Raw genomic sequence first — 24,703 nt, 5'->3', positions numbered from 1 at the left:
AGATTCGCACCTTCTTTCTCTCGTTTTAACACTCGTACCTTCTCTCTGCTAGCATCAGAGCTAACATAACCCATGCCGCTACCTCTCTGATCCGCGAGAGCGTATGACGTTGCACGCGCGACAGAATGTGACGTGTGTAAGAAGGTGCGCTTGTTTTATGTGTCTGTGAGAAGGAGAGACAAGAAAGAGTAAGAAGAGCCTGTAGTGTAATGCCCGCAGCTAAAAGCAACTGCGTGAGAACGTATACTCGAATATCACCATATCGTCATTTTCTATATCGCACAGAGACAAACCCGCGATATATCGAGTATATTCGATTTATCGCCCAGCCCTACTGCCAACGTTCAAAAAATGTTATACTACAAGTCCACCTGCGAACAACCCCAATGAATCCTTTCATCGGTACACAGAATCTCTTTTTAACAACCTAAATTTATTTTATTCAGCTTAAAAGAAGAACCAGAACCTGCCTGGTTCTGTAAGCATTGTATTTAGCCTATTTAGTTCAGATAAATCATCAGCTAAAAAAATGCTAGTCATTTCACCACTTTCCTTTGTTTAATTTACTGTCCCATACCTACACAACTATTAAACTGTGTTTTGAGCATTTGCAAGCTCCATAGACGAGGCCCCAGACGAGTTCCTTCTGCATGTGAGTGTGTGTGTGTGTGTCAGTCTTTATGCAAAGGGGGAGACTGTCCAGGGGGGCTAAATAGAAGTCCTCCCTAAATGCTGATTCTAACAAAAACACAAATCGGTCATTCATTTTCATTTTCCTTCTACACTGTAGCTACAGACCCTCTCACACTTAACCAAGGAAATGATCAGTGACTGCTGTTTGAATGAAGGCAGAAGCAGGCTCACCGTAACACACTCTATTATTGCCTCACTGTGGAAAATCCATATACCTCAGAGGTTCAGCTCTGTACAATAACAATATTTCACACCCTGGATTTGCAATGAACTTAATGTCCATGACATAATAAATGCAAGTCAGGTTTTTGACAAGTTTTTACCAAAAAAAAAGTTTATTCTACTGTAACTACAAAAACTGTGGTATTATATTTATGTTATTGATTAAACTCTCCCGAGGGAAAATTCAATTTACACTGTATATTGACATAAATATTGTTGCACACCAGGACTCTCTGGCCCTGACGCCCAAACTACTGCTGCCCTAATAAAAATCGTGAGTTCTATTTTTGTGACAGACATTAAAAAAAACATTATTAGGATATACTGTAAGACTGATACAAAAACTGGAAGACTTAAAGGGGCTGTTTGCAATTTGCTCACAGTTATATTTTTCAAAGCAAAAAATATGACGATTAAGAACACTATTGGCTTGTGTTACCAATAGTGGTTTAACAGAACACATTTCTGTCAAAACAGTCTATATTTACGTGTGTGGGTATGTTTGTATACATATATGCATATCCTTGGCTTTATGTTTTCATAACAATTTACTGTATTTGTATATGTGGGTGTGTGTGTTTATGTATGTATGCATATTAGGGGTGTAACGGTACGTACCTCGGTTTAGAGGTCACGGTTCGGTTCATTTTCGGTACAGTAAGAAAACAACAAAACATAAATTTTTCGGTTATTTATTTACCAAATTTGTAAACAATGGCTTTATCCTTTTAACATTGAGAACACTATAATAATTCTGCCCACGTTAATCAACATTGAACTGCCTCAAGTTGTTGCTCAGAGTAAATAAAATGACAAAACTTTTCTTCTACATATAAAAAGTGCAACATTAAACAATTTCAAGTCATCTCATCATGCTTAATTTATTACAGCATTTGGGAAGCCTGTAGTTGATTTTTAATATGTAAATGTTATATTTTTATCAACATGTGATAGCAGGGACCCTGCCATTCAAAACTAGGCTGCTCCATTACTAATGATTAATGTAACTATAGCTGAAAAAATAGTATAATAGCAATAGGAGAGACTATTCATCCCTGAACACCATGGAGTTCATGTAGGCTTAATGATGCAGTTACATTATTGTATCAACTATCAGAGACATAAACTCTTCATGTAACATAATGTCCTTTTTGCTGCTTCAACACAGCTCAATCAACACAGAAAAAGGTAAAGTGAAATAACAGACAGACAGGGTTTTGCTGTCCGTAACACACACACACACCGCAAAATGAGCTAACGTTAAGCTAAAAGCGAATTAGCCTTCACCTCAAGCCAGGATTGCGAGCGAGCTGAGCTGCCTTTTATATTTCTAGAAGGTCAACGGGCTCATAGTGATGTTACTAGTGGTTGACTGGGAGGTGTTTATTATAATTTGGGGAGAGTCCGCAGCCTGATGCTTACCTGCTAAATGCTAAGCACTGACTACATGCGCTCTGAATACACACTGCTGATTGGCTGTTACCGCTCTGAATACGCACTGCTGATTGGCTGTTACCGCTCTGCGTGTAACCAATCAGATGGTTGTGTGGGTGGGACAATGCTGGGTGTTGTGTAGAGTACTGACAGAGAAGAGGCAGAAAGCGGAGCAGCTTGTTAAGACTTTAGCTTAGGCGGCTACTTCATATGTTCGTGTGGAAACTCGTTCGGTACACCTCCGAAGCGAACCGAAACCCCCGTACCGAAACGGTACAATGCAAATACACGTACCGTTACACCCCTAATGCATATATATACTTTTTTTCTTTTTATTTTTTTTTCTCCACTGACTGTAAAGTTTAGTTTTATTGAAATGTGTCTTTTTGTTGTCTCCTTCCCCCTGTTGTTTGTGATGTTTTGTGGACATTTGCATTGCCAACATTTCAATGTATACTGCTGTATACGTGTTGTAAAAATGGAAAATTCTAAATAAATCTTAAATAAATAATTACAAAATTATTTTACAAAATTATTTTAAAAAATAAATTAAAAAAACATTAAATATTTAAAAAAGTCACTAAGTTTGTTTAATAAACATTTTTACCGAACCGAATATAATGATTGGTGTTTACGGCGGTCAGTCACCCTGTCTCATCTCTGTACTTTATTCACATAAGATGAGAATGCCTTGGCCATTAATTGTTGTTTACTTGCTTTTTTGTATCCATAGTTCATTTATACATAATGACCTTACAAGAAAAAACAGGAATATAGGAAACTTCACCTGCAGTGTTCAGTATCCACTATTTGTTTCACAGTCACACGGCTTGATTTTTTTTGGTACAACTTTTGAACTCACTGAATTGTTTCATATCACATTGTTCTCAAAAAATAATATTGTCCATGAATCGTATCGGCAACCACAAATATCGAATCGAAGTTCAAACGAATCATCACCACCCCCTAATGAAAACACAACAACGCTCTTATTGTCTGGAGGAACTTGGACCAGTGTCAACACATTGGCAGATCCTTGCATTGACTTTGCCCATTGCATCAAACACTTGTATTTTGAATAACAGGGATATTTGTTTCTGAAATTTGTAACTGTAACAAAAAAAAAATTACCAAAAACAAACGTTCACCACGACGTGCTGGTTCTCAAAATTAGAATAATAGTAAAAGGAGAAGTCTGTCCCCCCCGTTCCTTAGCTTTCTTAAATACCGCATTTTTCGGAGTATAAGTCGCACCGGCCGAAAATGCATAATAAAGAAAGAAAAAAACATATAAGTCGCACTGGAGTATAAGTCGCATTTTTGGGGAAAATTTATTTGATAAAACCCAACACCAAGAATAGACATTTGAAAGGCAATATAAAATAAATAAAGAATAGTGAACAACAGGCTGAATAAGTGTACGTTATATGACGCATAAATAACCAACTGAGAACGTGCCTGGCATGTTAACGTAACATATTGTGGTAAGAGTCATTTAAATAACTATAACATTTAGAACATGCTATACGTTTACCAAACAATCTGTCACTCCTAATCACTAAATCCGATGAAATCTTACACGTCTAGTCTCTTACATGAATGAGCTAAATAATATTATTTGATATTTTACGGTAATGTGTTAATTTCACACATAAGACGCTCCTGAGTATAAGTCGCACCCCCGGCCAAATTATGAAAAAAATTGCGACTTATAGTGCGAAAAATAGGGTACTTCAATTATTTAATAGTTTAATAGTTAATAGCCCTGGTCTAGTGATGTAATTGTACCCTATCCAGATAAAGCAAAGCCGCCAATGTAACCAAGTCTCCTCCTAGTTTCACAGTAGGTGTGATTTTTTTTCTCAGTATGCTCCAATTCTGCGCTTGTAAACATATTACTGATGGGAAGTTTCAGATTTGTCTCACAAAATCTCCGCAGCTTGTCAATGTGTGCATTTTGGCAAAAATTCAGTACTTTTGTCTATTTACCGTTTCAAGTTATTTTAGTGACCATTGTGGATGTTTGTTTCTTTCAAAGAAGGGTACTAACAGATGTTTCCACGTCTGTACAAGAAAGCTCTAAGGACACAAAATGTGTTTGCAAGCAAAATAATCAAAATAATTTCCCCATTAGAAAAATAATCTTAAAAATCCATATGGTATTTTTCCAGACAGACGTTATGTTATTTCCACTGTGGTTTTCAATAATAAAAAAGACTGAAGCTTGTCATAGAAATTCCATGATTGAAGTAACAGAAACATGCATAATTTCACATGACACTTCAATAATGATTTAGGGTCTTAATGAGTGCACAATATATTGATGTGCAAAAAGTCTTTAACACGCTTGAAAGAATCACACATGCTCACATTTCAGTCGGGTTTTACCTTTAAGAACCACAGTTAAGGCTATCTATAAATTGTATTCACCATAATGCTTTGTTTACATAATCTACTTGTACAGTTTATCCCTGTGATGCCCCTCTGCTAAAACAGAGGGTTGGACTTTTTATTTTTTCACCTAAACATTGTTGTTGTTATAAATGTTGGGTAATTACCGGTAAAGCATGTTTCATTTCATTTATAATATACATTTAAATATATAAACTTGTACAATTTAATATCTGCATTTGTAAAATTGTATTATTTAAACCAACAGTAGAGTATCTTTTTAAGTATGGGTACCATGCAGGGAATTAAAAGAGAAGATAATATTTGAAGGCCTGATGGCACAGAGTGTCAGCATTTTGCCAATCTCTCAGGAGCGGAGCCACCCAGCTGAGCAAATATAAGGTTGAAGGCCAGATGTTGTCAATAAGACAGAGCTTGCGCAAACACATGCACATTAATGCAGATCCCAATGTTCACAATAAAAAAGATGAACCTTCAACAGTATATAGTTGAAAAAGAAAATGCATGCACAAATACTGATACATTATTTTGGGCAATATATGAAAAGTTTACTGGCGTGGCAGTGCAGTAGCAAGGACTTGGGTTTTGGGGATGAAGGGTAATGGTTTAACTCCCGCTGCAAAGGAAAATGAATGGCAACCTGTCGAGTCTGCAACCTGACTGATATTGAGGTGCTTTTGAGCAATGCAGGGGTACAATTGCTCTGTTGCCTTGCATGCATGCCTGCATATGTGTGGTCTGGTCTTCTGTGTGAACTGTGATGTAATACATACAAGACAGTATATGTAGCACAGAGAGAAATTATTTTTTGTATTTTAATCAATATTGCTTTTTTGTTGAGGACACATTTTGTGTGAGAGCATTTCAGCGTTTTTTTTCTATTTCAAAATAATGATACTTATAAACACATGTCCATCAACATCAGTCGGGAAACAAATCCTTACTTTGAGTACCAAATTGAAAGAGGTTTCCGGTTTGATTCGGTGAGATCGTTTTGAATGATGGCTGAAAGGCATGGCTTTCTAATTTTACTGTAATCAAACACCTCAGCTGTCATTCCCGGACATTAAGGGTTCACAAGTTTCACATGCCGCCAATAAATTTAGCCTTGTGACATCAGACCGATGAAATTGCAGAACAAATTGTTTTCATTACCTCAGACTCACACATTCATTCAGTCAGACATTTAGCACATTTTGCACTCACCCTCATCATTAGTTTCGGTTTATTTCGAACATGCATACAATACAATTACAATGTAATGCATCACATATTTCTAGTTGTTTCATTACAGCACATCCGTCAAGGAGTAGGAGGAAGCAGAGCTTATTTAATCCTACCCTTGTTCATACCATAGCAATTTTATCCCATGTCCTTGTTCTCTGTTTTTAACAGAACAGTGAACAAATAAATAATAAATAATAACTAAATAATATACCATAATTAAGTAAACAAATATGAAATACATAAATAATCATTATCTCAAAAAAAATGTCATTATAATTGTTCTTTGTACTTTGTGAACACTTGTAGTTGGAACAGTTTTTTAAACTGAATGTGTTGCTGCGTTGTTTGATTAATCCATTCCATAATTTAATCCCACATCCAGATATAGATATATATATATATATATATATACATATATATATATATAAGGTTTTAAGTGTTGTACGTCTATACAGATGTTTAAAGTTAGATTTTCCTCTAAGGTTATATTTCTCCTCTTTTGTTGAGAAGAATTGTTGTACATTCTTGGGTAGCAGGTTATAGTTTGCTTAATTTAAATTTTAGCACCAAGTTGTTAAATTTCAATATTTTTGATTCAATAAATAAAAGGGTTTGTATGTTCTCTATATTCAACATTATGTATTATTCTAATTGATCTTTTTTGTAACACCGATTTGTCGTTGTTTTCCCATATTTCTACACAATAATTCAATTTGCTTGTTTGAAATGATAGGTTGCTGATATGTTAAAGGTTCTTAAGTCTCTTCAATAACCTTTTTTATCGTTTCCATATCAATTCCAATGCAATCAGTTGAGGTCTTGGATTTACATGTTTTCACAACATTGATTATTTCCTCTTTTGTCACACCTTCGAGGAACATCGAGTGGAGATTTCTGTCTATAGTGTCATTCAAGTCCTCAACTGACTCAGGATCTGGAATCTTTTCCTCCAGATTTGGTCCAATGTTCACAAAGTACTTATTGAGGCTTTCAACTACTTTGTCCATATTGCTATTTTTTACATTTCAATCTGAGAAGTACTTAGGATCATCCTTTTTAGCACCATTTTTAATAATACTATTTAGGATGCCCCATGTTGCTCTTATACTGTTTTTGTTCCGGTCCAATATTTTACTGTAATACCTACAGTATGAAGGTTCTCATTCATCCAGGTCGTTGTCATCTCAGGGCATCCAATCGTTCGCAAATGGACTGACTGTAATATTCTTTCCTCTGTGTTCGTAGTAAGCCAGTTAGCTTGTTCTTATACGTTTTGTACTTGTTTTCTGCCTATGTAGATCTTTGTGTTATAAATGTTCTCATTGATTCATACAATGCAGCTTTCAAATTGGAAGGGATTGACCTGTCCATTAAAAAAAAGAAAATAGAGCTGCTGCACAGAACAGAAATCCACTACTACCAATGGGTTTTGAAAGACTTGCCTGTTGCATGGGAAGCTCGGATGCAAATTTACCGCAGGACAAAAGGTGAAAATGTCAGATGAAGCAATTTTGAGTTTTTTTCATCTCTGACACCAAAGACAACGACTTTAGCAGTTTCAGAGCAGAGGAGGAAGAGGATGAAGACATCGCCCAATGACTTTTCCAGTAGGCTCTTTTTTTTAAATTGTGAATGAACAAAATGCCTGTGTAAATACCATATTTTCCGGACTACAGAGCGCACCAGTATATAAAACCCACCCACAACATTTTAGAATATTTTTTTTTGCCATAGATTAGCTCCACCGGACTATAAGCCACATATAGATACGTTGTGAAATGAGTTATTTCCACAGAAATATTTTGTAAATGTTTATTTACATACCTTAATTGTTTCCAAACAGTGTCTGTAACACGGGAATAAAACAGCTGATCAAACAAAACAGAAGTCATCGTCATGGACACACTAGCTGCGGAAAGTAGCTCTCCAGACTTAATAACTCCACTGTGAAATTTTGGTCAATTTTACAAAATTGAAACAATATAAAAATAATGCTATTGTAAGTTAATAATACAAATGTAAATATGTTAGCATATTAGCTCATGTTAACAATGCTATCTTGATTATGTTACCATAGCACGTACAAATATGTCCGAAAACATTCTTACACTAATCACACATGGGACGCTTTGGTAAGAATAGTGCAAGTTATATTGTAAAACTTAGAATGTTGCTTTGAGTGATGAATGAAAAATCCATACGAGTAGTACGCTATGGACGGCTAGAAGACTATTTGCATTATGATTGTCAGTGAAGAAAAATCCATAAATTAGCTGCACCGTTTTATAAGCCGGAGGGTTCAATGCATAGGAAAAAAGTAGTGGCTTGTAGTCCGGAATTTACTGTATTTCATGTTTCAAAACCTGCAACCTATAAACGTGTGCAGCCAATATATGTACAAAATAAAATTCTTCTAAAAATTAGGCGAGTGTGGCTTTTATTTATGTGCGCTCTTTAATCTGAAAAATACTGTACTTCTCATCATGATCATGTCAACGTCTGACAAAACTATACAATAGAGGCCAATCATGGGTGTAGACAGTGCCTCTTAAATTTCTCCAAAAAGAAAAGTTAAATATTTTATCAGACTAATAAAAACATAAATAGCAACGTTTGAATGATTTCATTCAATAAAAATTGTTTTAGTAAAGAGTTGAGCTTTAAAACATTGATTTTTGTCATATCAAATGTTGCAGAAAGCAGTGGAGCTCCTAGTTGAAGGGGAACCAGGGGTGTCACTAAGTGCATATGGACACATTTAATCGGATTAAAAGCCTTACCAGAATAAAAATGCTTCATGTAAACACGCCCAATCACACACGTTCGGATCAAAATTTCGTTCCGATCGAGAAAGGTGGCTTATGCCGATTGTCATTCAGATTGGAGCCCATGAAAACACTTTTTCCGAAATTCGAATCGAAATGATCCTCCCTGCGCATATCTTTGATGTCAGCTATACTTTAGTGATGGAGGAGGAACTAAATTAAAATTCTCGAAATGAAGCGACTGTCTTGCTGCTGTCTCCCCCCGTTACACCTTTCCTGCTGTTCGGCTCCCAGATTGTAGTCGAGGAGCATAGCGTTACGGTATTTTTCGGACTATAAGTCGCAGTTTTTTTCATAGTTTGGCCGAGCTCCAGTGCGACTTATATATGTTTTTTTCCTTTTTTATTATACATTTTCGGCAGGTGCGACTTATACTCCGGTGCGACTTATACTCCGAAAAATACGGTACTTGTCAGAGTAACACCCTTCACTTTACCCGGCAACAGGTCCGCTAAATTCTGCTTTCGGGGTGGAATGACGAGGCCACCAGTTTGTGACAATCTGCTTACTTTATTATGCATTTTACAGGACACACCCGTTCATTACTCTACTACTCCTGACACACCCTATGGCTTGCTCTCCTCACTCGTCCACTCACTCACTGACGTCACCCACACAACACACTGCCATTCTCGCACACACACACACACACACGCTACACTCATAACAACCCATTCAACATGTACAGAAGTAGTTATATACTGTTGAGTTCGTTGCTCTAAAACCGAGACAAGCAAAAACAAAAGTATGGTCAGCAACCCGCAGCTCTAGAGCCACATGTGGCTCTTTAGCAGCGCCAAGGTGGCTCCATGGAGCTCTTTCGAAAATGTATGGAAATGAAAAAAAATGTGGTGAAAAATATGTTTTTTGTTGTAATATGGTTTCTATAGGAGGACAAACATGACACAAACCTTCCTAATTGTTAGACAGCCCACTGTGCAATAGGTTTGTGTTTATGCTTCACTGATGAGAGTATTTGGCGAGCGCCGTTTTGTCCTACTAATTTCAGCGACCCTTGCACTCATCGTTGTGTGGATTTTGACTCAACAGTTTGTTGACATGTACAACTTCTCTCCGACGCTGCCACAGAAGGACGTGTTTTGTGCCTTTTTTTGTCTCAATTTGTCCACCAAACGTTTTATACTGTGCGTGAATGCACAAAGGTGAGCTTTGTTGATGTTATTGACTTGTTGGAGTGCTAATCAGGCATATTTGGTCACTGCATGACTGCAAGCTAATCGATGCTAACATGCTATTTAGGCTAGCTGTATGCACACATTGCATTATTATGCCTCGTTTGTAGGTATATTTCATTTCCTTTACTTATGTCCTCTGTGTACTTTGTCTATTTTTCCATGTTTCATGACACATTATATGTATGTAATATTGGTTGCATTTCTGATAGTTGTTTGTGTGTCATGTTGTTCCAGACCACAGCAAACGTTACCCAGCTTGCAAAGATTTTAATAAATCCATTAGAATAAGACAGCCTGCTGTTTCCTTTAACATGGACACACACAGCTATACCTTTGGCCATTATAAAACAGTCATCTTCAGGAGTTCTCTCACCCTCTAAGAAGTTGTACTAATGTTTTCCAATGTTGTAAAAATGTGTAGAATAAATATTATATTTCAACATTTCTGTCAACAAAGATTTGCGTCAGCCTGTGACACAGTCATTTTGATAGTAGGCTGATGTAGCTAATTAGTTACTTGCATCATGTAATGCCATCATTATAACACCTATATAAGTCTTTTAATTTTTTGCGGCTCCAGACAGATTACTTTTTTGTATTTGTGGTCCAATATGGCTCTTTCAACATTTTGGGTTGCCGACCCCTGGTCTGGAGTGTCATGTGTCGATGTAACAATAAAAGAAGGGAATACAGTTGTTACGATGGGGGAGGGTCGCAGCTTACTGCGGGGTTCGTTCTCCCGGGATGCAGACGGACCACTCCGGACAAGGCGTGCAGGTAGGAACATGATTTAATCAAAAATAACGCGTAGTACCAAAAACAGAAAACAAGCAAAAGGGATGCGTGCCGATCGCACAGAAAGCTAAGGAAAAAACTTAGAGCAGGAATCATGAGCTAGGAAACACGAAGACCAAACATAACAGGTTGCATATAGCAAACAATGAAGCCTGGCAGGATTAAATAGTCCCTCTGATGAGTGCTCGGGAAACAGGTGAGCATCCCGAGCACCAATCAGAGACAGCTGGAAACAATAAGCACCCATGGTAACTAAAAACAAACAAGGGTGCACAAAAACAGGAACTAAGGGAGTCCAAAACTAACAGAATATAACAACACATGATCCGGGCCACGGATCATGACACCAGTTGTCTTCTCAACGATCTGTTTCATTCACTTTAAAGCTATTCCAAGAGCGGCTACCCATCCATATTACAAAATAAAAGGCACAGAACTGCTCCTTTTAATAGAGAGAAGTAAAACAAAAGTAGCGAACAGAAGGAAAAATGTATAAATAAATAACGAGACAACGTCGGACAAGTAGAATTGCACAGAGCCATGTTTGTTTCCAGCGGAAGTCACTGCTTCTTCTTTTTCAACTCCCGTTTACGGTATGTCAAGTAAAGTATTCTGTTTTAAGGTGTGATGCATGAAAATGCACGTCATAAATGGATCCTTGTTTTCAGGGTCCACGTTCACAGTAACATTCTAATCCGAATTATGATCAGATATAATACATTTTGCCCATGTACACCTGGCTACTGACAGAGCATGACGTGGCCAGGAATACATTTGGGGGGGGAAATGTTATATGAAGCACCTTGTCATTCAGTAATTTACATTTGACATGTGCTTCTTCCCCCGCTTAAAAAAATGCAGAGGGCATGACTTCGGTGTCCTCAATGGTAGTTATGGCCATGCACTGTAGGTACTGCAGGTGCAGCTGTGGCGGAGTGTAAGGTAACAGTGAAAACGTGGACTGGATTTTCAGTAACAAACCCTGTTTCCATATGAGTTGAGAAATTGTGTTAGATGTAAATATAAACGGAATACAATGATTTGCAAATCATTTTCAACCCATATTCAGTTGAATATGCTACAAAGACAACATATTTGATGTTCAAACTGATAAACATTTTTTTTTGCAAATAATCATTAACTTTAGAATTTGATGCCAGCAACACGTGACAAAGAAGTTGGGAAAGGTGGCAATAAATACTGATAAAGTTGAGGAATGCTCATCAAACACTTATTTGGAACATCCCACAGGTGAACAGGCAAATTGGGAACAGGTGGGTGCGATTATTGGGTATAAAAGTAGATTCCATGAAATGCTCAGTCATTCACAAACAAGGATGGGGCGAGGGTCACCACTTTGTCAACAAATGCGTGAGCAAATTGTTGAACTGTTTAAGAAAAACCTTTCTCAACCAGCTATTGCAAGGAATTTAGGGATTTCACCATCTACGGTCCGTAATATCATCAAAGGGTTCAGAGAATCTAGAGAAATCACTGCACGTAAGCAGCTAAGTCCGAGACCTTCGATCCCTCAGGCTGTACTGCATCAACAAGCGACATCAGTGTGTAAAGGATATCACCACATGGGCTCAGGAACACTTCAGAAAACCACTGTCAGTAACTACAGTTGGTCGCTACATCTGTAAGTGCAAGTTCAAACTCTATGCAAGGCGAAAACCGTTTATCAACAACACCCAGAAACGCTGTCGGCTTCGCTGGGCCTGAGCTCATCCAAGATGAACTGAAACAAAGTGGAAAAGTGTTCTGTGGTCTGATGAGTCCACATTTCGAATTGTTTTTGGAAAATGTGAACGTCGTGTCCTCCGGACCAAAGAGGAAAAGAACCATCCGGATTGTTATAGGCGCAAAGTTGAAAAGCCAGCATCTGTGATGGTATGGGGGTGTATTAGTGCCCAAGACATGGGTAACTTACACATCTGTGAAGGCGCCATTAATGCTGAAAGGTACATACAGGTTTTGGAGCAACATATGTTGCCATCCAAGCAACGTTACCATGGACGCCCCTGCTTATTTCAGCAAGACAATGCCAAGCCATGTGTTACATCAACGTGGCTTCATAGTAAAAGAGTGCGGGTACTAGACTGGCCTGCCTGTAGTCCAGACCTGTCTCCCATTGAAAATGTGTGGCGCATTATGAAGCCTAAAATACCACAACGGAGACCCCCGGACTGTTGAACAACTTAAGCTGTACATCAAGCAAGAATGGGAAAGAATTCCACCTGAGAAGCTTAAAAAATGTGTCTCCTCAGTTCCCAAACGTTTACTGGGTGTTGTTAAAAGGAAAGGCCATGTAACACAGTGGTGAACATGCCCTTTCCCAACTACTTTGGCACGTGTTGCAGCCATGAAATTCTAAGTTAATTAATTGCAAAAAAATAAATAAAGTTTATGAGTTTGAACATCAAATATCTTGTCTTTGTAGTGCATTCAATTGAATATGGGTTGAAAAGGATTTGCAAATCATTGTATTACGTTTATATTTACATTTAACACAATTTCCCAACTCATATGGAAACGGGGTTTGTGAGTGATTTATGATCATAGTGAATAATGACTCTCTCTTCCGTTGCAATCTAACAAAAGTTTCAATCAATCAATCAATGGTCCTTTTTGTGTCTCTGTATTCATCAATATGCAAAATATATATGCTGATTAGCAAAACGGGCACAATACTGGGAGGAGAAGATGCAAATATACTATAAAGCAAGTGCAATGTGATTTACCAAGACTCACCACCGTTTTGCAAGCCCTAGTAAGCGTTTTAACTAGCACCTCTGAAAAATATGTTTCAAACTGACACAGTTACACACACGACTGCAGGATTGGTGCTTGCGCCACAAAGACAGACAAGGAACAAAGAAAATGTGTGTGTGTGTGTGTGTGTGTGTGTGTGTGTGTGTGTGTGTGTGTGTGTGTGTGTGTGTGTGTGTATGTGTGTGTGTGTGTGTGTGTGTGTGTGTGTGTGTGTGTGTGTGTGTGTGTGTGTGTGTGTGTGTGGATGGTTTGTCAGAAAAATATATAATAATTAGAGCTGTCCGATAAATGCTTTAAAATGTAATATCGGAAATTATCGGTATCGGTTTTTTTATTATCGGTATCGTTTTTTGTTTTTTTAAACACAAGATACACTTACAATTAGTACACCAACCCAAAAAACCTCCCTCCCCCATTTACACTCATTCACACAAAAGGGTTGTTTCTTTCTGTTATTAATATTCTGGTTCCTACATTATATATCAATATATATCAATGCAGTCTGCAAGGGATACAGTCCGTAAGCACACATGATTGTGCGTGCTGCCGGTCCACTAATAGTACTAACCTTTAACAGTTAATTTTACTAATTTTCATTAATTACTAGTTTCTATGTAACTGTTTTTATATTGTTTTACTTTCTTTTTTATTCAAGAATTTTTTTATTTTTTTATTTATCTTATTTTATTTTTTTTATTTTTTTTTAAAAGGACCTTATCTTCACCATACCTGGTTGTCCAAATTAGGCATAATAATGTGTTAATTCCACGACTGTATATATCGATATCGGTTGATATCGGTATCGGTAATTAAGAGTTGGACAATTTCGGAATATCGGATATCGGCAAAAAGCCATTATCGGACATCCCTAATAATAATCATAGCATCTACATCAACATCCTTTTATAGTTTTATATTACATGCCGAGTGAATTAAGGGGCTGATTAAAACAAATTAAATTGATATGTTTTGGTGTCTCCTGGCATTTATTTTAAAGACGTTTGATTTTTCATTTAGAATACACATTATTAACATATCGCCTATATGGGAAAAAAATAATATGTATGCTTTTTTTTTTGCGTCTTGAGCACAGTAAGTGCAGCCTTTCTTTCATTAGTACATCTGTAGCGCACAAAAAAGTGTGTTTCATTGGTGATGCACCGACTGTTTCTAAAATGCCCATAAAAAGTGGTACATGTCTGCTGCTTGTTTGAGAGCAAAACACCAGAGGTCGGAGGATGATAACATGAACGTGCAGTAAATCATCAAAAGTCTCCATAGTGAAAACTGCATAGTACACGCAAAAACCTAAATTAAATAAGGCAGTCTGTACTAGTTATTAATAGCACGTGCAATGTTAGTAGATCGTATGCAACACTATCACTAATAGTACATACATTTAATAGATTGCACACACTGTTTAGTACGTAGTATTTGGATCTTAGTAAATCAGGCCCTCAGTGTTTCACTCTAGCTGGATCTGCTTATCATTCAGTATGTAAAACATGTAGTTCCATTTATCCATCCATTTTCTACCGCTTGTCCCTTTCAGGGTTGCCTGGAGCCTATCCCAGCTGCACTCGGGCGAAAGGCGGTGTACAATCTGGACAAGTCGCCACATTGCAGGGTCAACACAGATAGACGGACATCCTCTGTATTTTCAGGCTCAAAAATATAAGGTTTGTCCCAAAGTAGTCGATGTTGGCTCTCATAAAGTCTACCATGATATGTTGTTGTTGTTGAAGGAAATATCGAACGTTGTGATGCACTCTATGAAATCAATGTGCCACCATAATGCCTAATGTGACCAAAATATGGTAGAAATCACATGGTATTATGAATGTGCCTGTTACTAAAATACATATACAGATGTACTTACAGCATGTATATAAAACGTTGATGGAGGCTTTTGTATGTTTTTAGAGCTCTTTATAGGCGTTCTAAAAAACAATACCTGAATTGTTGGCCACCTTTTTGCTAGTGTTAATTTGCAAATTAGAATACATAATAAAAAAAAAGAAAGATGTGTGTTCTTCTCTCACATAGGTATGGTCAATGATAAGTAAAATAAAAAATAAAAAGTTCAGTTCTCCTTTAACTTCAGATAACTAAAGTTCCGTTTAAAGAGGCCTGTGTAAAGTGAGGAAAGATGAATGTCTCAGAAGAAAGGCAGAATCTCCCGCATAGCATACAAGCCATAAAATGTAGAAGCAGAAGTCTACTGCATCTGCTTTTTAAAAGGAGCCATGAGGGAGTCTCCGCTTTCTCTCGGTTACATAAACAACAAAGCTTTATGGTCCAAATGCCTTTAACAGTACAGCTACTGCCTGGCCACTATGACTTAGTCCTTCCGCCCTTGTTTTCAAATGTTCAAGCTCCAAAATTCCGAAAAGATATATAAATAGATGCCATGTTAAGAAATCCATAGTTGCAAGAAAATAATAGGATAATATGACACCTCGTTATTTTTATATCAAGGCCGAATGGCAAATTTTATATTTAGAGGCTATAAAAAAAAGAAATGGGTAAATCAAATATTTATGAGGTAATTTTAAATATGAAAGTTTCTTTTCAAAGACAATATTTTCTTAAATGAGTTAACATCTTTCAATCATTCTGCATTTCATAGAAAGGCCAAGGTTGTTTTTTTTTAATCAAAATAAAATATATTTTTATTGGAGCGATGGGAAGAGCAAGCTTTTCGTTCAATACAAACCAAAAGTTGTGCACATGCTTTTTTTTGTGTGTGTGTGTGTGTGTGTGTGTGTGCGTGTGTGTGTGTGTGTGTGTGCTTGTATTTCTACCCTTCTTGAGGCATCAACAGGAAAAAGTACCTTCCATATGAGGGCCGGTGAACAAGTTAGGACCGAAGTCAACTATTGCATCTAATAGAGAATGTCTCATTTGCACCCCTGGTGGTGAAATCTATCAAAATTAGGGTGGTCCCAAAAAGGAGGGATTTTTCAAATTGACTGTGTCGGTTATAAAAGTGCTCCCCCTCTGGTCAACATCTGAAATAACAAGTTTGTGTAAAAATTTGAAATGTGCCCCCTTTGGCCAAAATTAATAAAAATAAATAATTAAATATGTATATAGAGACATACTGTAATAACTTTAAGTAAATGAAGATTAAAAACCAATTACAAACAAAATATCAAAAAAATACAAAAATGTACTAAAAGCAGTCCTTTTCTCACAATGTGTCGATTTTTTTCTTATAAAATTGGGAACAATTTCTCCTATTCTTTCTGTTTCTGTAATATTGCAATATTTTCTGGTAAAATTACTACTTTTTTATGTAAAATTATTACTTTTTAATGCAAAATGGTGACATTTGTCATATAAAATTCTGACTTATCACATTATTGCCAATTGTGTTTGTTGTTCTTGTAAAATAGTGAATTTTTTGGGGTAAAATTATGACTTTTGTCATGTAAAATTCCGATTAATATTATAATATTGCCAACATTTTGAAATGTTCTTATAAAATTGTGACTTTCGCCGAGTAAAATTACGACTCTTTTCATAAAATTGCCAAACTTTTAAACTTTTCTTGTAAAATTTCGACTGTTATTGAGTAAAGTTCCAACTTTTATCATAACATTGCACAAATGTTCCGTTTTTCTTGTAAAATGTTGACTTGCGTTGAGTAAAATTACGACTTTTTATTATAATACTGCCAAAATTCTTAGTTTTTCTTGTGAAATTGTGACCTTTTTCTTGTGAAATTCCAACACATTTTTCACAACAAATTTGTTTTAAATATTTGCATAGTTTGTATATATTATTAATGTTGGTAGGCATTTCTCGTAAGTCTCAAGAAGGTAACAAATACATGAAGGTGTGTGTGCCTGTGTGTGTGTGTGTGTGTGTGTGTGTGTGTGTGTGTGTGTGTGTGTGTGTGTGTGTGTGTGTGTGTGTGTGTGTGTGTGTGTGTTGTGTGTGTGTGTGTGTGTGTGTTTACACCGCTTCAAGAAAAGTGTGGAACTTCACCTGAGCTGCTTTGAGACCATTAAAAGGCAGACGGTCTTTGTCCTTCTCCATAAAACAAGAAGATTGATACAAGAGTATTCTCACATTAGGGCCTCAAACACTGGACAAATCCCAACAAACCCCCAGCTGAATTACTTTTGGGGGCAAATGGTTCCCTTTCCAAGCTCCTGATGGCTAATTGCTCTGGCAGTGTTTTGGAGGAACGGCTGAGTGGCCTCCAGCCCAGTTTCCACTCCATTCAAAAATTTCCACTCAGACCCAGACTTGCTTGCACACCTCCTTTTCATTTCGAATGCTCATTGTAACCCCATTCTTCACACCCTCCTCTTCTGACCCTGTAAACACTTCCTAAACTTGCCCTCACCCTCTTTTTATCCTCTGCATCAGGTGTTTTCCCACTTCTGCCTTACTCTCTCTATTTTTCTTCTTCTTAACTTCCGCCGTCAACCTGTCCTGAAGCCACCTCTGGAGTAGTCTGCTGGATGTGACTCACCAATAGGGAGCTATCAAGAAGTTAAAGTGGAGACCAAACCAAATTCAACAACCCCTCTCCTTTGATTTACACATCTGCGCAGTAGCTCTCCTGAGTCATCGTAAACGTTACAGCACATACAGCTAAACAGCCTGGTGCAGCACTGCGAGTATACAAGCTGCCAAAAGGAGACTTCTGAAGCAAGGATCATTAACATAGCGGACCGCGGTCTGAGTCCGGACCCACATGCCGTCGTCCTACAGTCAATCAAATATTTGGACAGAGTCATTCTGTTTTGACAGACACAGCTTTTATAGACTTTGTGGTACTGGTTGATCAGATCAGGAAATACACTGACCAATTACATGCAGGTTGAAGGGGATCTGCACTTTTTTGGGAATTTTGCCTATCGTTCACAAACATTACAAGATAGAAGAACACTACAGGCTATTATTCATCGACTACAGCTCTGCTTTTAACACGGTCATCCCACAAAAACTCACTGCTAAACTCCTCACTGTTGGTCTGACTGGGTCCTGAACTTTCTCACAAACCGGCCCTAGTCAGTCAGAGTCGGCAACCAGACATCAGGCACAAAGGTTCTAAGCACAGGGACCCACCAAGGCTGTGTGCTCAGCCCCCTATTGTACACCCTCTTCACACACGACTGTGTGGCCTCCCAGAACAACACCAGTATCATCAAGTTTGCAGGTGATACTACGGTCGTCTGACTGATCACCGGGGGAGCTGAGGCAGCGTACAGAAGGGAGGTAGCGGAACTGGTGGCCTGGTGTCAGGATAGATAATAATCTCTCCTTGAACACAGACAAGACCAAGGAGGTGATTATTCACCCACGGAGAAGGAGTGCACAGTACACACCTCTGTACATAGGGGGGACAGAGGTGGACAGGGTGAAAACCTTTAAATTCCTCGGGACCCACATCAGCGAGGACCTCACCTGGGATCACAACACCCAACAAACAATAAAAAAAAGCCCAGCAGCGAATGTACTTCCTAAGAAGGCTGAGAATATTTGGCATGCCACCCAAAATTCTCAGCAACTTCTATAGAAGTACGGTTGAGAGTGTCCTTACCGGCTCAATCACGGTCTGGTATGGAAACTGCATGAATCACTCCAGCGAGTGATTAAAACTGCTCAGTACATATCAGGAGCAGCCTTCCCCTCACTACAGGACATGTACTCTACCAGGGCCACCAGGAGAGCACACAACACCATAAAGGACAGTACACCCCCCCAGCACAGTCTCTTCAGCCTCCTACCATCAGGCAGACGATACATGAGCCTGAAATCCAGGACTACGAGACTGACAGTTTCTACCCACAGGCCATCAGGCTTGTGAATGCTAAAATGTGAATGCTAGCAACCCCCATCCCCCCCCCCCACACCCCTGTTTTACTTGTATCTTTTTGAACAAAAGACAGGTACCATGACCACCCCCGAACTGTGAACCATCACTGTAGACACTTTTTACCTTTGATCACTAAAGACACCTTAACTGCTGCTGTGACCCAATGTCACCTCCATATTTATACTGTTGACTGTCAATCAGAATGTGCAATAATGTTATGTTACTTACTGTGCCTTGTATATACATTTTTATTTTTTTTATTTTTTTTATTTTTTATTTTAGCTAAGTACCGTGTGACTTGTTGAAGGGTGGACTAGCAAAGTAAGATTTTTATTGTACGGCAAACTGTTTAACAGTGCATATGACAATAAACAATCTTGAATCTTGAATCTTGTCTCCGCACCAATGCTACACTGACTGCCTGTAACTGCATCACTTAAGAGTTCATTGGTGTGTGCACTTTAAGTTTCACTTTTGTTTTTGTAGACAGTGAAAATCTGTATTTACAATCAAAATGGACTGCGTCATTTGCATGTTTGTCTCTTTAACAAGCGCAAGACCCATACAGGAGACTACCACTGTTATGAAGATGTCCAGTTTAAAATTGCATTATGAGACGAAGTACAGGAATATGGATGAGACATTTCCTCAACATTTAGGAGGTGAGATCAACAGAATTAAATGCACTGAAATTGGCACATTAAGCTGCAATTAGGTTCCTTCTAACCTGACCCTTAACAAATGGACATCACCTCATTAAAAAACATGTTTGTGGGCCTCTCAAATTTTAATACCCCAGGCATAATGTCAGAAGAAAAAAAGAAACAAATGCTTTAAATAAGTTAATGACAACAACAAAAAATGTATCTTTAAATATATGTATAACATTTTAATTACCCTATTTTCCGGACTATAAGGCGCACTTAAAATATTTTTTTTTCTCAAAACTCAACAGTGCGCCTTATAACCCGGTGCACCTAATGTACGGAATAATTCTGGTTTTGCTTACCAAGCTCGAAGAAATTTTATTTGGTACATGGTGCAATGATAAGTGTGAACAGTAGATGGCAGTCAAACATAAGATATACGTGTAGACTGCACTATGATGGCAATATCAAATCAAATCAAATCAACTTTATTTATAAAGCACATTTAAAATTTACCACAGGGGTAGCGACTCAAGTAAACAACTCCAACATGTTATATGTTTCATTGAAAATATAGAACATTACACATGGCACTCAAAAATCTATCAAAATGTTTTAGTACAACTTTGGTAAGCTCTGAAGCCACACCGCCTGATGGATTGCCATTAAACATACAAGTATTATTATGGTTTGTGAATAAGGTAAGACATATAATCTGGCGTTATGTTTCGCAATATTATGCAATATTATTACGACGTGGCACGGTTGGTAGAGTGGCCGTGCCAACAAGCTGAGGGCTCCTAGTTCGATCCCCAGCTTCTACCAACCTAGTCACGTCCATTGTGTCCTTGACCAAGACACTTCACCCTTGCTCCTGATGGGTCGTGGTTAGCCCCTAGCATGGCAGCTCCCGCCATCAGTGTGTGAATGTGTGTGTGAAGGTGTGTGTGAATGGGTGAATATGGAAATAGTGTCAAAGCGCTTTGAGTGTCTTGAAGGTAGAAAAGCGCTATACAAGTATAACCCATTATCTATGCAACATTTTGACCAAAAAACACCATTACATGCTATGTAGACCACAAGGAAGTGTTTTCAATTTAGAAAAAAAATACAATTAATATGACTCCTTTAATGCGCCCTATATTCCGGTGCACCTTATATATGAAAAAAGATCGAAAATAGACCATTCATCGGTGGTGCGCCCAACGGTCCAGAAAATACTGTAGTCCTTTTGTTCGGAACAATTCCCAATTTTTTTGGCTCAATTACAACATGGCAATGATAAATTACATTATGACAGAGCACAAAGTTTTTGACCAAACATAAACACTGATGTCACAAAAAAATAAGCACTCACAGAACTCAATATTAACACCTAAACTGATCTGTAAACCAGTTCAACGGTTCTTACCACTAATCTAAGGGGTGTCCAAAGTGTGGTACCAAGCAATTTATGGCCTGCATATTTTCTTTTTCTGGCAGGGGGCGTTCCCAGACCTTGGCATTAGGAAATGTTCTGTATCTGGACCTATTTGAATTTTAGTCGAATACCCTTGTTCTAAGGCATGACTGTGATAAAGAACTCTGGCGATCAATGACCAGCCTCCAGGGTTAAACCGCATCACTAATTGATTCCACCTAACATTACTCACCGACACAAGCACACCCTCCATCAAACTGTACAAACAAGCACACATGCTCACTCACACATGTGCACATATTAAAACAGCTGTGCCGTTATGTGAACTTTGCGGGGCCGCCTTTAACACCTATGGTCAGGTTAGTTACTTCCACATACACTAGTCACCGGATTGCTGTCAGATACCAAGCGGTGAGACCAGAGTCAATTGGAAGTGACGGCATTGCGGTGGACAACAAAGCAACACAGTGCAGTCCTTCAAAGTCTGTAATGTGTAGCATTTGGTTTCATTATCATGATGTCTTAAAACGTGTTTCTGTTTGTTGTCTATGCTAAAGCAGATTACTGTCTTCCAACGTATTGTCCACTGTCAAGACCAATAAAACTATCCATTCAACAAGCTGCCAGATTCTACATGAAAAAATACATCATGTGTGTAATTAAAGCAAAGAAAAAGCAATTGAAATCACAACCTGCTACACTCACTGTGGGGGGTCAAGAGAAGTGGGGCTATGGATTAAAATGAAAACCACACTGTAATCTCAAGCAGACAGTGTGTGTGTGTGTGTGTGTGTATGCGTGTAAGTCTACGTCTGCTTCCTGTTAGGTGTGATTCAATATTTAATAGCAAGGCACAAACAACGTTCTTGAAAAGGGACTTAAAACATACCGCTGTATCTTTTGGTCTTTGTGCAATTCAGTTGAGTTGAAGGTCAAAACTGGAACTGGAAGAAAGAAAAAGGGAGAATATGTTATGCAGCTGTAGCCTGACAACCCTGCCAATAAACTGGGTCATCGTCAGGACATGTGCAAAGAGCTACAGTGCCCATTTCTCCAACTGTAAAACAAAAGATTTACATGATAATGTCAAATGGAAAGAACAAACCACATATATAACATGAAATACTAGTGTGATTATTTTGCATATCTAGGGTCCCAAACTTATGTGCGACATATGGATGGCGACCAGTCCAGGGTGAACCCTGCCTTTCGCCAAAGTGAGCTCGGTAAGCCACAGCAAGAGGTGAGAAAATGAATGAGATGCAAGTTCAGATCATTACAAAGCAAGCATGACTGCAAAACGAGCATACTACCAAATTTGTAAAATCATCAATATTTTTGCTTTGCTGAATGTTTTCAAATAACAATAACTAAAAAAAAAATGCATTCCAGAAATAGAACAAACAATAATATGGCCTTCAGTTAGCTCTGGCATCTTGGGATACACATTGCATCACTGTGTATTCAAGGAAATAAATAATCTTAATGAAATGTGAAGATTGTGAAAGATGACGTGGTACATGTATCGATTTAACCTTTCACTGCAGCTGGATACTCTTCTAGAGCCAAAATAAAAAGGGTTAGGGTTTGGGTGTTTCTTGCCAACGTGACACAACGATACAGGACAATCAGGCATTCATGATTCTGGGCTGACGCTTGTATATGTAATATTAACCGATTATATTTCAATCCGTCAATACACGTGTGGCTCTTAAGTGATTTTGGATTGTCGGGGAATGTGTCCTGTCAAGAATATTTCAGAGACAGACATTTGTCAAACTATGCTACTCATACTTCAAGTAAAGTTCCCTGCCAAATGTTGAAACAAGAAAGTAAAATAGGATAGCTTCTTGTCTTTCTTCCTTCATTAATGAGAAATAAAAGTCCAAAATACTTTGAAATCATACATCCAGCACAGTTAATGGATTACACAAGTATAGTATAGTTGCGCCTCTTGCACGTGTCTACATGGAAGAGGATCCCCTACTGGCCCCACTATGGACTGGACTCTCACATTATTAACTGTATCCACTCGGCATCCATTGCACCGGTCACCCAGGGGGGGAATTCCCACATCTGCTTCCAGGGTTTCTCTTTGTTCTCATTGGGTTCAGTTTTTTTCTGGCCCTGATGTGGGATCTGAGCCGAGGATGTGTTTGTGGCTTGTGCAGCCCTTTGAGACAATTGTGATTAAGGGCTAAATAAGCAAACTTTGATTGATTGATTGATATAGCTATTTTCTACCATCAAGGTACTCAAATCGCTTTGACAGTATCACCTACTGATGACGCAGCATCAGGAGCAAAGTATCTTGCTCAAGGATACTTCGACATTGTCCGGGGTACTGAGGATCGAACCCGCAACTATCGGGTTGAGGGGCAACCACTATACCATCTGAGCCATTCTGCTGTCAACATCATCATCATGGGGTCCCAGGCCTGTTTGCAGGCATCGATGATCAGGGCTCTCCAGTCTTCTCTGTTGTCCACTCTATGTATGAGTTCTATATTATTGATATTTCCGATAAAATGTCTTAGGCTGTTGGTATGTTGTTCGTTGTCGACCTGGAGCTTTCTTTCCTACAAGTTTTCCTGTTAACATCAGTTTTTCTAAGCTGTCTTTTATAATGATATGTCCGAGGAATTTCAGCTGCTTATTTCGGATCGTTGCAATTACAGATTTTCTTGTTTTTGCCTTTGCCAATACCTCTTCATTGCTTTTCTTTTCAGTCCATGATATGCGGAGTATTTTTCTGAAGAACCACATTTCAGTTTTCTCAGTTGTTGATTGTTTAAAGTCCAGCATTCACAGCCGTAAAGTAGGACAGACCATACATACGTTTTGAGGACTCTTAGTTTGGTGTCAATTAGGGATGTCCCGATCCAGGTTTTTGCACTTCCGATCCGATACCGATATTGTTTTTGCATTTCCGATCCGATACCGATACTGACCGATACCGATACTGACCGATACTGGCCTATCCGAGCATGTATTAAAGTTTAAAGTTATTTAGCCTACTTAGTTGTCAGAATCATGTTGAAAAGGGTTTTAGTACTCTTGATAACAACTAGCCAGCTGAATTAGGGGAGTTTGAATAATACACAATGGTTGGTAACAAGAAACTGACCTGTTTATTCAAGGATAAACACAAAATAGACAAAATTATACATGACAAACAGAAATGGCATCATTGAAACTAGGGCTGGGCGATATGGCCTTTT

General features: G+C 38.2%; 1 long non-coding RNA gene across 1 annotated transcript in view; it reads right to left on the bottom strand.

Moving 5' to 3' along the window:
* The window catches only part of LOC133612127 (uncharacterized), a 404,739-nt gene that overhangs the window by 231,853 nt on the left and 148,183 nt on the right, over window positions 1-24,703 (bottom strand). Inside the window, exon 3 of the long non-coding RNA XR_009816084.1 lies at window positions 22,372-22,426. This is a non-coding gene — a long non-coding RNA (uncharacterized lncRNA). The remainder of the gene's footprint in view (window positions 1-22,371; window positions 22,427-24,703) is intronic.

Source organism: Nerophis lumbriciformis, linkage group LG10 (assembly GCF_033978685.3).
Source record: "Nerophis lumbriciformis linkage group LG10, RoL_Nlum_v2.1, whole genome shotgun sequence".
Taxonomy (NCBI): domain Eukaryota; kingdom Metazoa; phylum Chordata; class Actinopteri; order Syngnathiformes; family Syngnathidae; genus Nerophis; species Nerophis lumbriciformis.
This window is presented reverse-complemented; position numbering and strand designations above follow the sequence as displayed.